Raw genomic sequence first — 17,165 nt, 5'->3', positions numbered from 1 at the left:
GAGAAAAGGGTCGAGGCCTGAAACATCAGCTTTTGTGCTCCTGAGATGCTGCTTGGCCTGCTGTGTTCATCCAGCTTCACACTTTGTTATCTTGGATTCTCCAGCATCTGCAGTTCCCATTATCAGTGATAATGAGAAAAGGGTAGTCTTTACAGTGGAAGATACTTCAAGGATCCCCTTATTATTAAAGAACACAGGGAGGAATTAAACACATCACTACCACACCATCAGTACCATGAGAGAAGTAGCAGTAGACAATCTAATGGAGTGAAAGCAGATTGGACTCTTTGCCGTGATGGTTTACTTTCTAAGATTCTAAACAATGAGCTTCAGAGTCGGTGTCTGCTTTGACTGTAATTTCTCAAAAAGGTTTAGATTTCAGAGAAGCATCTGAGGGCTGGAAAAATGCCGATGTGACATCCCTGTTTAAAAAGGAGAGAGGCAAAAAGAAGATAACTACAACCGAACCAGCCTAACATCTATTGTTGGAAATATGTGGCAATCAACTATGAAGAAAATTGTAGCAGAACATTTGGAAAATCAGAATCTAATCAAACAGAATCACCATAGCCTGATGAAAGAGAAATTATGTCTGGCTAATTTGTTTGGGTTTTTGGAGGAAGTTTTGGGAGGAGAATTAATAGAGGAAAACCAGTAAATGTGTTGTGTTTGGACTTGGAGAAAGCATTGAGAATGTACTCAAAAGTAATAAGCTAAGAGCTGAGGTTTTGAAGGTAGTATATTGCTATGGATCAGTATACTTTGCACGTTCTGGAAGGAGAGATCACATCTCGAGTGAAATGCACCTAGTGAATATATATTTTGGGGAACTTGGTGGCAATCCGGTAAGTCAGTGCAGAGGGTAAGAGGTGCCATTTGCTTGCTTTTTTTGCCTGATAGTTGGTAAGCATTTTTTTTGAGACAGGGTGAATTGAAGCCAGAATCAGGGACCGAGAGGGTGAACCAGGTTCATTGGTTGGTGATCGCTACTGGTTTAAGAATCTATTATCGGTAGCTTTCAGATTGAAAGTAAATCGGAGAAATATTTACAGGCTACAAACTAAAAGACCAGAATGTTTTCAAATCAAATTAAGATCGAAGTAATTGAAATGGAGATGCCAGGCCAGATGATGATTTGTACCTACATGACGGGCGAGTGGTCAGGCCCCATACTCCAGCTAGGGTTGATGAACTGGAATCTCAGTTTTTACCAATCAACAAATCATGTGGGGGACAGTTACTGGGGAATGCTGTGCTTCAGGAGGCAGTCACACACCTTAGATTAACTAGCTGAAACTTGGTCAGTGGCCAATGACAAAGAACAGGGCAGGTGGAAGGTTTCAGGATGTAGTGCAGAAGGAACCTTGGCCTTTGATCTTATCTAACAGGTTTGAGATTCTTTCTTCCTGTGTGGATGAGAGTGCAGGGTATAGGGAAGATGAGTAAACTGACTGTAGCACTGTGGTACAGGGGGACATTGAAGAGGGATTAGAAAGTGAAATGTAGTTATAATCAGAGGGAGTATAGTTAGGGAATGAACACTGTTCATTGTGACCAGGATCGAGAGTCTCGAAAGTAGTGTTGCCTGCCTGGTGCCCAGGTTCAGGAGATTCCATCTCGGCTACAAAGGAACTTGAAGTGGGAGGAGTAGAAATCCAGCTATCGTGGTCCACACAGGTACCATTGATATGGAAGAAAGAGGAAAGAGGTTCTCCTGAGGGATTATGAGCACCGAGGTGCTGAGGTGAGAAAGCAGAACCAGAATGGTTATAATCTCTGGATTATTATCTGAGCAATTTGGCACGGTGTGAACATAATTATAGATGTACATTGTTCAAATGGTGGCATGGCAGAAATGTGTTTGAATTCATGGGACATTGGCATCGGTATGGGGAAGGAGGGAGTCGTTCTGGTGTGAAAGGCTCGACGAGAATCATATTGGGACAAGTATCCTTGCAAAATACAGAGCTAGGCCTGGGGCTAGGGCGTTAAAATAAAAAGTGTGGAGTGGGTGAGCTCAGTTGCATGGAAAATTGTGGAAAAAGTTAGAAGCTGGTAAGTGCTCAGCAAAGTTTCCAGAGCAAGTAATAGGACAAAAAGTATGGAAATGGTCAGGAGTCTCACTTCAGCTGCAGCAGATAAGAAGGGTGGCTGTAAATGCCAGACTGAAGATCTTGTATTGAATTGCAGGGAGTGTATGAAACAAAGTGAATGAGTTTGTGGTGCAGATTGAAATTGACAGATACATCACTCTGGGTATCACAGAGAGGTGGTTGTTAGGGGATAAGTGTTGGGAACGAAATAGCCAATGACTCATGTCCGATAGAAAGAACAGGCAAATGGACAGAGATAAGAAAGTGTGGAGCTGGATGAGCACAGCAGGCCAAGCAGCATCTCAGGAGCGTAAAAGCTGACGTTTTGTGCCGAGACCCTTCTACTTCTGTGTGTTCATCCTGCTGTGTTCATCCAGATCCACACTTTGTTATCTTGGATTCTGAAGCATCTGCAGTTCCCATTATCTCCGATACAAATGGACAGAGATGCCAGGGTTGGCTTGTCAGTAAGAAATGAAGGAACCAAATGAAGGAACGCGCTGAAGGAACCAAAACTCTTGTGCTTGTTTATTAATGACTTGGAGGAAAGCGGTGCATGTGCTGTGGCTAAATTTGTAGATGACTGAAAAAATATTTAGAAAGACAAGGCATGGCCCAGAAACAGAGATTTACCAGGATGTTACTTGAATCGGAATGTATTAGCTATAAGGAGGGTTTGGTGGAAATGCTGTGTCATGATACATGTAATGAGATCAACCATGATCTCACCGAATGATGGAGGAATATTCAATGGGCCAAATGACTTTTTTTGTGAGTCTTCTTGTTTGACAATGCATTCATGAAGGTGTTTTTTTTTTTCTCTCTTGGATAAGATGTGGAAATGAAATGTATACGAGATGATGGGAACTGCAGATGCTGGAGAATCCAAGACAACAAAATGTGAGGCTGGATGAACACAGCAGGCCAAGCAGCATCTCAGGAGCACAAAAGTGCTCCTGAGATGCTGCTTGGCCTGCTGTGTTCATCCAGCCTCACATTTTGTTGTCATGAAATGTATACACTTCCTTTTCATCTGGGAATAAATAATTGTTCTGAACGATTTCCATTGACTAATAGCAATCTGACAAGCTTCGCAATGTAAAGAGATTTTTAGCTTCTTTTTAATTGTAAAGGTATTCTTTGGAATTAATTTGGCATATATTATTTGCATCTCAGGAAGTATGTTCATCACTGCATCTCAAAAAGTGCTCTGTTGTATGACAGTAGCTTTTTAAAGATCACTTCAATGGTTGTGATTTTGAGTTGCCATAACACACATTAAATTACACTGTTGGCCAATCTGTCCATGATTATTTCATTATCTTATGCTTCAAACAGACAAGGAAATATTGGTGATGCAATGAAGTGTTTGACTCTCAAATATAATTGCTGTTATAGTTTCCACTTGGAAGAAAGATTCACATCAAATTGACTGGTCAAGGAAATGGGACACTGACTGTGAGTACTTTGAATGTTCGAGTTATTCCTAAAATGAAAGTTATGACCTTGATGATTTCTCTTTCATGCAGATATGAAGAGACTCTTTTAAAATATCCTCTGGGTTAGTGGTTCAGGCATAAAAGTGCAATATGTATATTTATGTATGTACATGTACATGCGTCATCTGAAAAGATAATGAGTATAAATCACTTGTGACAAGGTGAGAATGAGTTATCCAGATAGTAAGAACTGCCAATGTTGGTGTCTGAGATAACACATTGTGGAGCTGGAGGAACACAGCAGGGCAGGCAGCATCAGAGGCTCGAGAAAGTTGAGGTTTTGGGTCAGGACCCTTCCTGAGAAATGGAGGGTGGAAGGGAGCTCAGAAACAAATAGCTTTGAGGGGAAGAGGTGGTAGGGAAGGTAGGTGGGATGGTGATAAGTGAGTACTATCCAGATTGGAACAGATTTTCCCCAGGGGGTATTGAGTACGAATTCCAAATCACTCTCAAAATCTTAGTGACTGTTAACATTGATGTTTTTTGTCTGTGTGTTTCAGTAATTGCATGACAGTTGAATGGTTCGTTGAGAGTGAGGAACCTATGGACTCTCACACACCAAGATGGAATTTAGTTCGAAGAGTGACTTCAAAATAGTTGCTTGCTTTTAAAATCTTGACCGTTTTTGCTGTCCAGTTGAATGAATTTGGCTTCATACTGCTTCAATAGGAATTAGTGTTTAATAGGAACATATTTGTGAAACTTACAGTTCCGTAAGTTTTAGCATAAACTGGTGCAGCCTTTCGGTGCTTGCAAAAAGGCTCACCTCTCCATTAATACCGAAGGAAAATTGGAGTTTAAAAGTAAGTTCACCCGTTGTCAGGGAATGAAATGTTAATGTTGACTCGAAAATAATTTTTAAAAAAGTCATATATTTGTGTAACACTGAACTCAAATTAAAATTTGGATATGCTAGTTTTACAGATGGTTGGATATTGAATTCATTTTAAATGAGGGTGAAGATCACTTTAAATCCAGCATATTTGTGAAGAAAATAAATAGCATATCAAATAAAATTAACTGCATGACTCTTCATAGCCCTATATGTAGAATTTCATTCTGAACTATGAGACAGTTGTGACCCCATACTACCTCAGTGCTCATGGCAAGAGTAAGACTCCTGTTTGACGTGCTGTGCACTGCATGGAATGGCGGCAACATCAGATTCATTGATGCTTGAGAATCAAAAGAATATGACGATAAGATTTAAAATCAAAATCTCATTGAACACTTCAAGGAATGTATTACAGGAAGAGGGGGAAAGCATGTATGACTAATAGAAGGTGGTGGCGCAGATCACATAGACCTGTGTGCTGAAACTTATCACAAATTTCACATTGAATGGAACAGTTTAAACAGGCTGGAGGAAGCAGACATGCCAGCCCAAACTTTTTGAATTTGAGCATTCTGTTCATAAACATCAGCAAAATTGTGGGAAACATGTTTATTCTTTCTGTTTTATTGCACAGAACCATACGATGAGACTGTTTTGATGAGAAATTTAAAGATTACGTGTCCCATCCGTTTGACTCACAGTTTGGTACCATAGGTTGGTACGATCTTCGTTCGAGAAGGAAAAGGGATGTTCCAGATACAGAAAACCGTCAAACCATTTACAACAAAGTCCATTTCTGGTTAGTATTAATTAATGCAGTTAACATTTTTAGCTCGACATGATTGCACAATGGAGTCAATAAGAAAATTCCATCTGATATTCCACATAAATTTTAAGTGGATATTAAAGCAGCTCATTTCTTTTTCACGCTGTATGCTGCTTTTAAGAATGGTTGTCTTATTGTCGAAATGTTTAGCTTTGACTCCATGGCTTCTTCCATGAGCTCACATTGAAACACATGTTTCTTCAGCCAAAAATGCACATTTACCCGGTGTAGCTTGACTAACCTTCCCCTGTGGTCGTTCCCCTGAAATCCCCTGCGGTAGCTCCCCTGAAAAACAACTATACCATTTTGGATACTGTTCCGGGGACGACTTAGCAGGGGTATGCAGTAGGGTGCAGGTCTCTGGCACAGAGTCTGTCCCTCTTGCACAGAAGGGGAGCGGGGATAGGAAGAGAGTGATAGTCATTGGGGACTCAATAGTTCGAGGGACTGATAGAAGATTTGCCGGGAACGAAAGAGACTCACGATTGGTGTGTTGCCAACCAGGTGCCAGGGTCTGTGATGTCTCGGATCGTGTGTTTAGGGTCCTGAGGGGAGAGGCTGACCAGCCCCAATTTGTGATATACATAGGCACCAACGGCATAGGTAGAAAGAGGGATAGGGATGTCAGGCAGGATTTGAGGGAGCTAGGGTGGAAGCCGAGAGCTAGAACAAGCAGAGTGGTCATCTCTGGTTTGTCACCCGTACCACGTGATAGCGAGGCAAAGAACAGGGAGAGATTTCAGCTGAAGACGTGGCTGCAGGGATGGTGCAGGTGGGAGGGCTTCAGGTACATGGACAATTGGGGTTCGTTCTGGGGAAGGTGGGACCTGTGCAAACAGGACGGTCTCCACTTGAATGAGAGGGGCACGAATATCCTGGGTGGGAAATTGGCTAGTGCCATTCGGTTGGATTTAAACTAGCTCAGAAGGGGGATGGGAAACTGAGGTGTAGTCCCAGTACACAGGAGGATGAGCGTAGGGAGGACATGGTCAGGACCTCACTGTCACAGGAGTGTGCTGGCAGACAGCAAGCTGGATTGAAGTGTGACGACTTTAATGCCGGGAGTATCCGGAATAATGTAGGTGAGGTTGCAGCTTGGATAGGTACCTGGGACTTCGATGTTGTGGCCATTTCGGAGGCATGGATAGAGGAGGGTCAGGAATGGATGTTGCAGGTTCTCGTGTTTAGATCTTTCATTAAGGTCTGGGAAGGTGGTAAAAGAGGGGGAGGTGTGGCTTTGTTGGTCAAGGACAGTATAACGGCGGCTGAAAGAACCTTTGAGGACTTGTCTACTGTGGTGGTATGGGCTGAGGTTGCCAAGGAAGGTTTGTCGACTGAGCCAGTGTGGGTGGACGTTCGGAACAGCAAGGCAGCAGTCACTTCACTGGGGGTTTTCTACGGACCCCAAATAGCGGTTGGGAGATCGAAGAACTCATTGGCCGGCAGATTGTTGAAAAGTGCAAACGTATCAGGGTTGTTGTTATGGGTGACTTCAACTTTCCCAATATAGATTGAAACCTCCTCAGTGCAGATGGTTTGGATGGAGCCGTTTTTGTCAGGTGTGTTCAGGAGGGTTTCCTGACTCAGTATGTGGACAGGCCGAGGGGGGAGGCCATTTTGGATTTGGTGCTCGGCGATGAGCCAGGACAGGTGTCAGATCTCGTGGTGGGAGAACACTTTGGCGACAGTGACCGCAAGAGCCTCACATTTACCATAGCCATGGAAAGTGAAAGGAGCAGTTACCAGGGGAAGATATTTCACTGGGGTCAAGGAAACTATGATGCTATCAGACAGGAGTTGGGAAGTACAGATTGGGAGCAATTGTTCCACAGAAAGGGCGCAGCAGACATGTGGAGGCTGTTCAAGGAGCAGTTGTTGCGAGTGATGTGTAAATTTGTTCCTCTGAGACAGATAAGAAGGGGTAAGATTCAGGAGCCTTGGATGACGGGTACAGAGGTGCTTCTTGTCAAAAAGAAAAGGCAGCGTACGTAAGGTGGAGGAAGTGAGGGTCTGGCACAGCTTTAGAGTATTACAGGCCTGCTCGGAAGGAGCTCAAAAGATATTGCCTGTACAATTGTTACCTGTTACAACCTTTGCGTCCACGCTTGCTCATTCAATGGTGTCAAGATGCCAGCAGTGCATGTACCTTCTCCATCCCCTAATGCCGTCAGCTCGCACAAGACATAGTCCTTACTTAAAATCTTCTGATCAACCAACGTTCATTGTAATGGACATTTTAGTTGTCTGTCATGAAACGAAAACTGATTCTGACTGGCATGACCTGCAGTGCAAATGAATATAATCTGCGAAACGAGATTCCTTATGGGCTTGCAGCCGCTACAAATAATTGCTTTTCAAAGATGTTGCATACATACATTTTTTTCTCCTGTCACCTTAGATTATTTTTTTGTTTATGCATGTTGTGTGGGTTTCCAGTCAGGCCCATAAACTCAGGTTGATGCACTCACTGTTACAACACGGTATTGAAGGAGAATTTGTGATCTTTGGAGTTTCATTCCAGTGTCTGAAGGAGTGCACCATCAAGCCACTTCAGAGCACTACTGGCGACGAATTGTTGCAAGTTTTCAAGTGTTACCGATCGTCACATAAAATATGACCTTTTTGTCGTTGCGCTATTCATCTTAACTGCACCATATCTAGTATTTCGGCTTGGAAACTATTTCAATTTTTTTGATTTACTTATTCAAAATCATTTATGATTGTTGTCATGATATCTACAATATGTTATTTTGATTGGACATAGAGGATTGGATCTGTCTTAATGGAAATAATGTATGCGCTTATAAAACCCCTTCTGGGCAAGGTAGTTGCTCAGTGGTTAGAGCTGCTCATGCACTGGGGAGCCAATTGAGATTCCAGTCTTGGGTAACTATCTGTGTGGAATTGACACGTCCTCCCCGCGTCTGCGAGGGGCTTCTGCCAGGTGCTGCAGTTTCCTCCCATTGTTCAAAGATGTGCAGGTCCTTATATGTGATTTGTGAAGCATTTCTTAAATGTTTCAATCCTGCCAGCATCCAGTGCCTTGGACAAAATAACTGGAGATGAATAAAAGATACTGTGCATTTTGACACCATTTCCTGCTGGATTTTCATCAATCCTGCTTTATATCGGTGACAACTTCCATGACCTTTTTTGATGCTATGTCTGAATTGACAGTCTAGTTCCAAATATTTGTTGTGCAGTATTTCAAGGTCTCTGTTACAGCATACCCATGAATGTCCACTTCAAAAGATATTTCCATATCATAGAATCCCTACGGTGTGGAAACAAGCCCCTTTTGACCCAAGAAGTCCACGGCCACGCTCCAAAGAGCATCTCACCCTGACTCATCCCCCGACCCTTTCCTCAGTAACCGTACGTTTCCCATGACTAACACACCTAATCTACACATCCCTAAACACAATGGGCAAGTTTGGCATGGCCCATACACCGAACCTGCACATCTTTGGACTGTGGGAGGAAACCAGAGCACCCAGCAGGAACCCATGCAGGCATGGGCAGAATGTACAAACTCCGCACAGAAAATCGCCCAACGGTGGGATCGAACCTGGGTCCCTGGCGCTGTGAGTCAGCAGTGCTAACCACTGAGCCACCGTGCTGCACTTGGAGTTAGACAGAGCGTGCTTGTTCCTGGGTGGCCTCAAACTGCCATCCTCCACTTAGTGGCAAAAGTGCTGACCAACTGCACTCATCTTCACTGGTTTTTGCTTTGTATCATTGAATTCAATTCTTCAAACTCGATGATAAATATTTAAATTTCCATTGATATGTGAGCGTTGTTTTTAGTACGTAGTATTGGTTTATTATGTTTCATTGGTACATAATGAATATTGTATGTATATGCAAATGGGCAAGTTGGTAATGATGCAGTCCGCAGACCTGGAGGATAATAACACTGTCCTTCAATCGCCCACGATGCCCTCTGCAAATTGGTAGAAAACAAAAATTTCTAAAAAATTCATCTCTCCTCCCGTCAGTCGATCAAAATTAATTCAGGATTTTGTACAGGCCAATAAGCGTAAGATTACACGAGCCTAAACAAAACTACTGGCTCATATTCGTTCAGGAAAGTGAAAGGGCAACAATAGAGGTAGGAGGAACTGCAGATGCTGGAGAATCTGAGATAAGAAGGTGTAAAGCTGGATGAACACAGCAGGCCAAGCAGTATCATCCGGCTCTACACCTTGTTGTCTCAGATTCTCCAGCGCCAATTTTCTGAAGTAGGGTCTCGTTCCGAAACATCAGCTTTCTTGCTTCTCTGATGCTGCTTGACATGCTGTGTTCATCCAGCTCTCCACCTTGGGCAACAATAGAGTCTGTTTTAAGTCACTAGATATGTTACGTGGGTTTGTCTTCCTTAGGGTGGACAATGGGATGCAGTGACTGAGGGCAATGGGATGCAGTGACTGAGGGCAATGGGATGCAGTGACTGAGGACAATGGGATGCAGTGACTGAGGACAATGGGATGCAGCGACTGAGGACAATGGGATGCAGCGACTGAGGGCAATGGGATGCAGCGACTGAGGGCAATGGGATGCAGCGACTGAGGGCAATGGGATGCAGCGACTGAGGGCAATGGGATGCAGTGACTGAGGGCAATGGGATGCAGTGACTGAGGGGAATGGGATGCAGTGACTGAGGGGAATGGAATGCAGTGACTGAGGGAAATGTGATGCACTGACTGAGGGAAATGGGACGCAGTGACTGGGAATTGGGACGCAGTGACTGATGGAAAGGAGATGCAGTGACTGATTGAAATGGGATGCAGTGACTGATCGAAATGGGATTGCCGTGACTGTGGAAAGGAGATGCAGTGACTGAGGAAATGGGACGCGGTGACGGATGGAAATGGGATGCTCTGACTGAGTGTAAAGTGAAGCATTGAGTGAAATGGGATGCAGTGGCTGTGTGAAATGGGATGCAGTGGCTGTGTGAAATGGGATGCAGTGACTGGTGGAAATGAGATGCACTGACTTAGGGAAAGGAAATGCAGTGTCTGTGGGAAATGGGATGCTGCGACTGAGGCTGATGGGATGCAGTGACTGACGGAAATGGATGCAGTGACTGAGTGAAATGGGATGCAGTGACTGAGTGAAATGCGATGCAGTGACTGAGGTACTGGGAAGGAGTGACTGAGTTAATAGTGAGGCAGTGCCCGTGCGGGCTTGGGGTGCAGTGACTTAGGGAAATGGGATACAGTGCCTGAGTGAAATGTGACGCACTGACTGAGTGAAATCGGATGCAGTGACTGAGTGGAATGGGATGCAGTGACTGCGTGAAATGGGATGCAGTGAATGAGTGAAATGAAATGCAGTGTCTGAGGGACATGGGATGCAGTGACTGAGGGACATGGGATGCAGTGACTGAGGGACATGGGATGCAGTGACTGAGGGAAATGGGATGCAGTGACTGAGGGACATGGGATGCAGTGACAGAGTGACATGAGCTGCAGTGTCTGATGGAAATGTGACGCAGTAACTGAGGGAAATGCGATGCAGTGACTGAGGTACTGGGTAGGAGTGACTGAGGGACATGGGATGCAGTGACTGAGGGACATGGGATGCAGTGACTGAGGGAAATGGGATGCAGTGACTGAGGGACGTGGGATGCAGTGACAGAGGGAAAGGAGATGCAGTGACTGTGGGAAATGGCATACTGTGACTCAGGGTAATGGGATGCTGTGACTGAGGGGAATGGGACGCAGTGAGTGTGGGACATGGGATGCAGTGATTGAGTGAAATGTGATGCAGTGACTGAGTGAAATGTGATGCAGTGACTGAGTGAAATGAGATGCAGTGACTGAGGGAAATGGGATGCAGTCAGTGAGTGAAATGTGTTGCAGTCACTGAGTGAAATGTGTTGCAGTCACTGAGTGAAGGGGGATGCAGTGACTGAGTGAAATGCGATGCAGTGACTGAGTGAAATGGGATGCAGTGACTGTTGGAAATGGGATGCAGTGACTGAGGGAAATGGGATGCAGTGACTGAGGGAAATGGGATGCAGTCAGTGAGTGAAATGGGATGCAGTGACTGAGTGAAATGGGATGCAGTGACTGAGTGAAATGGGATGCAGTGACTGAGGACAATGGGATGCAGTGACTGAGGGACATGGGATGCAGTGACTGAGGGACATGGGATGCAGTGACTGAGGGACATGGGATGCAGTGACTGAGGGGAATGCATGCAGTGAGTGTGGGAAATTGAATACAGCGTCTGAGAGATAGGGGAAACAGTGGCTGATGGAAATGGGATGCAGTGAATGTGGGACATGGGATGCAGTGATTGAGTGAAATGTGATGCAGTGACTGAGTGAAATGTGATGCAGTGACTGAGTGAAATGCGATGCAGTGACTGAGGGAAATGGGCTGCAGTGACTGAGGGAAATGGGATGCAGTGACTGAGGGAAATGAGATGCCAAGACTGATGGAAATGGGATGCAGTGACTGAGGGAAATGGGATGCAGTGACTGAGGGAAATGGGATGCAGTGTCTGTTTGAAATGGGATCCTGCGACTGAAGTTAATGGGATGCCAAGACTGATGGAAATGGGATGCAGTGACTGAGGGTAATGGGTTGCAGTCACTGAGTGAAATGGGATGCTGTGACACTGTGGAATCGGATGCAGTGACTCAGTGGAATGTGAAGCATTGACTGAGGGAAAGGAGATGCAGTGAATGTGGGAAATGGGATGCAGTGACTGAGGGTAACGCGATGCAGTGACTGTGGTTAATGGAATGCAGTGAATGAGGGATAGGAGAGGCAATGACTGTGGGAAATGGGATGCAATGACTGAGGGAAATGGGATGCAGTGACTGATGGAAATCAGATGCAGTGTCTGAGGGAAATGGGATGCAGTGTCTGAGGGAAATGGGATGCTGTGACTGAGCGTACTGGGATGCAGTGACTGATGGTAATGGGATGCAGTGACTGAGGTGAAATGGGCTGCAGAGACTGAGTGAAATGACATGCAGTGATTGAGGAACGGAGATGCAGTGACTGTGGGAAATGGGATGCACTGACTGATGGAAATGGGATGCACTGACTGATGGAAATGGGATGCACTGACTGATGGAAATGGGATGCAGTGACTGAGGACAATGGGATGCAGTGACTGAGTGAACTGTGATTCAGTCACTGAGTGAACTATGATTTAGTCACTGAGTGAACTATGATTCAGTCACTGAGTGAACTGTGATGCAGTGGCTGAGTGGAATGGGATGCAGTGACTGAGTGAAATGAGATGCAGTGACTGAGTGAAATGAGATGCAGTGACTGAGAGACATGGGATGCAGTGACTGAGGGACATGGGATGCAGTGACAGAGGTACTGGGAAGGAGTGACTGAGTTAATAGGGAATCAGTGCCCGAGCGGGCTTGGGGTGCAGTGACTGAGGGAAATGCGAGACAGTGCCTGACCGAAAAGGGACGCACTGACTGAGTGAAATGGGATGCAGTGATTGAGTGAAATGACATGCAGTGACTGTGGGACATGGGATGCAGTGACTGAGGGACATGGGATGCACTGACTGAGGGAAATGGGATGCAGTGACTGAGGGACGTGGGATGCAGTGACTGAGGGACGTGGGATGCAGTGACTGAGGGACGTGGGATGCAGTGACTGAGGGACGTGGGATGCAGTGACTGAGGGACATGGGATGCAGTGACTGAGGGAAATGGGATGCAGTGACTGAGGGAAATGAGATGCCGAGACTGAGTGAACTGGGATGCAGTGACTGAAGGAAATGGTATCCAGTGTCTGTTGGAAATGGGATCCTGCGACTGAAGGTAATGGGATGCAGTGACTGAGGGTAATGGGATGCAGTGACTGAGGGTAATGGGATGCAGTGACTGAGTGAAATGGGATGCAGTGACTGATTGAAATGTGATGCAGTGACTGAGGGTAATGGGATGCAGTGACTGAGTGAAATGGGATGCAGTGACTGAGTGAAATGGGATGCAGTGACTGAGTGAAATGGGATGCAGTGACTGAGTGAAATGGGATGCAGTGACTGAGTGAAATGGGATGCAGTGACTGAGGGGAATGTGATGCAGTGACTGAGGGGAATGTGATGCAGTGACTGAGGGAAATGGGATGCAGTGACTGAGTGAAATGGGACGCAGTGACTGATGGAAAGGAGATGCAGTGACTGATTGAAATGGGATGCAGTGACTGAGTGAAATGGGATTGCCGTGACTGTGGAAAGGAGAAGCAGTGACTGAGGAAATGGGACGCGGTGACGGATGGAAATGGGATGCTCTGACTGAGTGTAAAGTGAAGCTTTGAGTGAAATGGGATGCCGTGGCTGTGTGAAATGGGATGCAGTGGCTGTGTGAAATGGGATGCAGTGACTGGTGGAAATGAGATGCACTGACTTAGGGAAAGGAAATGCAGTGTCTGTGGGAAATGGGATGCTGCGACTGAGGGTGATGGGATGTAGTGACTGAGTGAAATGCGATGCAGTGACTGAGGTACTGGGAAGGAGTGACTGAGTTAATAGGGATGCAGTGCCCGTGCGGGCTTGGGGTGCAGTGACTTAGGGAAATGGGATACAGTGCCTGAGTGAAATGTGACGCACTGACTGAGTGAAATCGGATGCTGTGACTGAGTGGAATGGGATGCAGTGACTGTGGGACGTGGGATGCAGTGACTGTGGGACGTGGGATGCAGTGACTGTGGGACGTGGGATGCAGTGACTGTGGGACGTGGGATGCAGTGACTGAGGGAAATGGGATGCAGTGACCGAGTGAAATGAGATGCAGTGACTGAGCGAAATGGGATGCACTATTTTTGGGAAGTAGGATGCAATCACTAATTGAAATGAGATGCAGAGACTCTGGGAAAGGAGATGCTGTGACGATGGGAAATGGGATGCAGTGACTGTGTGAAATGGGATGCAGTGACTCAGTGAAATGTGATTCAGTCACTGAGTGAAATGTGATTCCGTCACTGAGTGAAATATGAATCACTCACTGAGTGTACTGTGATGCAGTCACTGAGTGAACTGTGATGCAGTCACTGAGTGAACTGTGATGCAGTCACTGAGTGAACTGTGATGCAGTGGCTGAGGGAAATGGCATGCAGTGACAGAGTGACATGAGCTGCAGTGTCTGATGGAAATGTGATGCAGTACCTGAGGGAAATGGGATGCAGTGACTGAGGTAGTGGGAATGAGTGACTGAGTTCATGGGGATGCAGTGCCCGAGCGGACTTGCGGTGCAGTGAGTGAGGGAGATGGGATACAGTGCCTTAGTGAAATGAGATGCAGTGACTGAGGGAAATGGGATGCAGTGACTGAGTGAAATGGGATGCAGTGACTGAGTGACATGGGATGCAGTGACTGAGTGACATGGGAAGCACTGACTGAGTGAAATGCGATGCAGAGACTGAAGGAAAGGAGATGCTCTGACTATGGGAAATGGGATGCAGTGAGTGTGGGAAATTGAATTCAGCGCCTGTGAGATACGGGAAACAGTGACTGATGGAAATGGAATGCATTGACTATGGTGAAGGTGATGCAGTGACTGAGTGAAATGGGATGCAGTGACTGTGTGAAATGTGATGCAGTGTCTGAGTGAAATGTGATCCAGTGACTGAGTGAAATGGGATGCAGTGACTGAGGGACATGAGATGCAGTGACTGAGTGAAATGGGACGCTTTGACTGAGGGAAATGGGACGCTTTGACTGAGGGAAATGGGACGCTTTGACTGAGGGAATTGGGACGCTTTGACTGAGGGAAATGGGATGCAGTGCCTGAGTGAAATGGGATGCAGTGCCTGAGTGAAATGGGATGCAGTGACTGAGTGAAATGGGATGCAATCACTGAGTGAAATGTGTTGCAGTCACTGAGTGAAATGGGATGCATTGCTGATTGAAATGGGCTGCAGTGACTGAGAGAAGTGGGCTGCAGTGACTGAGAGAAGTGGGCTGCAGTGACTGAGAGAAATGGGCTGCAGTGACTGAGTGAAAGGTGTTGCAGTCACTGAGTGAAATGGGATGCAATCACTGAGTGAAATGTGTTGCAGTCACTGAGTGAAATGGGATGCATTACTGATTGAAATGGGCTGCAGTGACTGAGAGAAATGGGCTGCAGTGACTGAGAGAAATGGGCTGCAGTCACTGAGTGAAATCTGTTGTAGTCACTGAGTGAAATGTGATGCATCACTGAGTTGAATGGGATGCAGTGACTGAGGGATATGAGATGCAGGGACTGAGTGAAATGAGATGCAGTCACTGAGTGAAATGTGTTGCAGTCACTGAGTGGAATGGGATGCAGTGACTGAGGGATATGAGATGCAGGGACTGAGTGAAATGAGATGCAGTGACTGAGGGAAAAGAGATTCAGTATTTTTGGGAAGTAGGATGCAATCACTGAGTGAAATGCGATCCAGAGACTGTGGGAAAGGAGATGCTGTGACTGTGGGAAATGGGATGCAGTGAGTGTGGGAAATTGAATGCAGCGTGTGTGAGATACGGGGAACAGTGAGTGATGAAAATGGGATGCAGTGACTATGGTGAAGGAGATGCAGTGATTGAGTGAAATGGGATGCAGTGTCTGCGTGAAATGCAGTGCAGTGACTGCGTGAAATGCGGTGCAGTGACTGCGTGAAATGGGATGCAGTGACTGCTTCAAATGGGATGCATCACTGAGTGAAATGGGATGCAGTGTCTGCGGGAAATGGGATGTAGTGACTGAGTGAAATGGGATGCATCACTGAGTGAAATGGGATGCATCACTGAGTGAAATGGGATGCAGTGACTTAGGGAAATGGGATGAAGTGTCTGAGTGAAATGGGATGCAGTGGCTGAGGGAAATGGGATGCAGTGACTGAGTGAAATGGGATGCAGTGACTGAGGGAAATGTGATGCAGTGACTGAGTGAAATGGGATGCAGTGACTGAGGGAAATGGGATGCAGTGACTGAGGGAAATGGGATGCAGTGACTGAGGGAAATGGGATGCAGTGACTGAGGGAAATGGGATGCAGTGACTGACTGAAATGGGATGCAGTGACTGAGGGACGTGGGATGCAGTGAATGAGGGACGTCGGATGCAGTGACTGAGTGAAATGGGATTGCCGTGACTGTGGAAAGGAGATGCAGTGACTGAGGAAATGGGATGCAGTGACTGAGGGAAATGGGATGCAGTAACTGAGGGAAATGAGATGCCGAGACTGAGTGAACTGGGATGCAGTGACTGATGGAAATGGTATTCAGTGACTGACGGAAATGGGATGCAGTGTCTGTTGGAAATGGGATCCTGCGACTGCAGGTAATGGGATGCAGTGACTGAGGGTAATGGGATGCAGTGACTGAGGGTAATGGGATGCAGTGACTGAGTGAAATGGGATGCAGTGACTGAGGGGAATCGGATGCAGTGAATGAGGACAATGGGATGCAGTGACTGAGGACAATGGGATGCAGTGATTGAGAGGAATGTGATGCAGTGACTGAGGGAAATGTGATGCAGTGACTGAGGGAAATGGGATGCAGTGACTGGTAATTGGGATGCAGTGACTATGGGAAATGGGACACAGTGACTGAGTGAAATGGGACGCAGTGACTGATGGAAAGGAGATGCAGTGACTGTGTGAAATGGGATGCAGTGACTGAGTGAAATGGGATGCAGTGACTGTGGAAAGGAGATGCAGTGATGAGGAAATGGGACGCGGTGACGGATGGTAATGGGATGCTCTGACTCGGTGTAAAGTGAAGCATTGAGTGAAATGGGATGCAGTGGCTGTGTGAGATGGGATGCAGTGTCTGAGTGAGATGGGATGCAGTGTCTGAGTGAGATGGGATACAGTGTCTGAGTGAGATGGGATACAGTGTCTGAGTGAGATGGGATGCAGTGTCTGAGTGAGATGGGATGCAGTGTCTGAGTGAGATGGGATGC

The 17,165-nt window shown here is 46.2% G+C and overlaps 1 long non-coding RNA gene across 1 annotated transcript in view; it reads left to right on the top strand.

Moving 5' to 3' along the window:
* LOC132207938 (uncharacterized) overlaps positions 1 to 17,165 on the top strand; it is a 159,343-nt gene that overhangs the window by 28,717 nt on the left and 113,461 nt on the right. Inside the window, exons 3-4 of the long non-coding RNA XR_009444026.1 lie at positions 3,492 to 3,551; positions 5,062 to 5,226. This is a non-coding gene — a long non-coding RNA (uncharacterized LOC132207938). The remainder of the gene's footprint in view (positions 1 to 3,491; positions 3,552 to 5,061; positions 5,227 to 17,165) is intronic.

This window comes from Stegostoma tigrinum, unplaced genomic scaffold (genome assembly GCF_030684315.1).
Source record: "Stegostoma tigrinum isolate sSteTig4 unplaced genomic scaffold, sSteTig4.hap1 scaffold_216, whole genome shotgun sequence".
Lineage (NCBI taxonomy): Eukaryota > Metazoa > Chordata > Chondrichthyes > Orectolobiformes > Stegostomatidae > Stegostoma > Stegostoma tigrinum.
Note: the sequence above shows the minus strand (reverse complement) of the source record. Positions and strands in the feature narration are given on the sequence as shown.